Source organism: Chrysochloris asiatica, unplaced genomic scaffold, assembly GCF_000296735.1.
Source record: "Chrysochloris asiatica unplaced genomic scaffold, ChrAsi1.0 scaffold00229, whole genome shotgun sequence".
NCBI classification, from domain to species: Eukaryota; Metazoa; Chordata; class Mammalia; order Afrosoricida; family Chrysochloridae; genus Chrysochloris; species Chrysochloris asiatica.
In genome coordinates this window covers 887,009-888,116 of record NW_006408747.1, presented here as the reverse complement: position 1 = coordinate 888,116, position 1,108 = coordinate 887,009, and positions in this window count along the sequence as shown.

Sequence of the window (1,108 nt, the reverse complement as noted above, 5' to 3'; positions counted from 1 at the left end):
AAAAAAAAAAGACTATGAGAATCAAGCAGCCCATACTTGATCTTCTGGAGCCAAATCCTAGAGAAAAGGAGCAGACATTTGTGTCCCACTCCTGTGCTCTGGAGTGTATTACTCATGTAACTCAGCAGCAGGCTAGCTGCAGCTCCATCTTCAACTCCCAGAGAACACCTTACAGGATGGCTCTACTGAGACTAAGAAGCCTCAGCAGAATAAAATTGGCGGCACAGCACATTTACTCAGAGAAGGCTGAGTTGGAACTCTCAAGCTTCCTTCAGTAACCAGTTGCACCAAAAGTACCTGGGGAGTTCTCAATTGCCCTGGGTGCTGAAAAATGTAGAGATGGGACCTCACTGGAGAATTCACTAAAAGCTGCTTACCAGCAAAGGGCTGCAGAGCATACCATCCAAGCTTCATAGGGTTTCTGAGGCTATAAATCTTTATGGAAATAGACTATCTCTTCTTACTCCTATGGAACAGCAGGTGGGTTTGCACTGCTGATCTTTCAGTTAGCAGCCCAATGCTTAACACACTATGCCACCAGGGATCCTTCCTCAAGGCACCAAAATAAAAACCCAACTATGCTATAATTCCAACTCATAGCAATCCTATGTAGAGCCTAGAAAGCTGTTAAATTTTATAGGAGCGTTAATGCCTCTTCTTCATCTGGATTTGAACTGCTGACATTATGTTTAGCAGCTGTCTTAGATATCTAATGCTGCTATAATAAAAATACCACAACTGGATGGCTTTATCAGTCAGAAATGTATTCTCTTACGGTTTAGGAGGCTAGAAGTCCAAATTCAGAGTGTTGTCTCTTGCAGAAGCCTTTCTCATCATTGACTCTGGGAAAAGTCCTTGTCTTCTTTTAGCCCGTTGTTACTTAGAGGTCTCCATACACTTTAGGAGTCCTGGTGTAGTACCATAGAATAAACACTCAACTTCAAGGTAGGTTTGAACCCCAAGGTCAACTCCTTGGAAACTCTATACAGGGGCTCTGTGAGTTGAAACCGATTGACATTGACAACAACATACACCTTGGCATCAGTCTTCCCCTGGATCTAGGAGCTTCACAGTGTAGGGACCCCAGGTCCAAAGGACATACTTCACT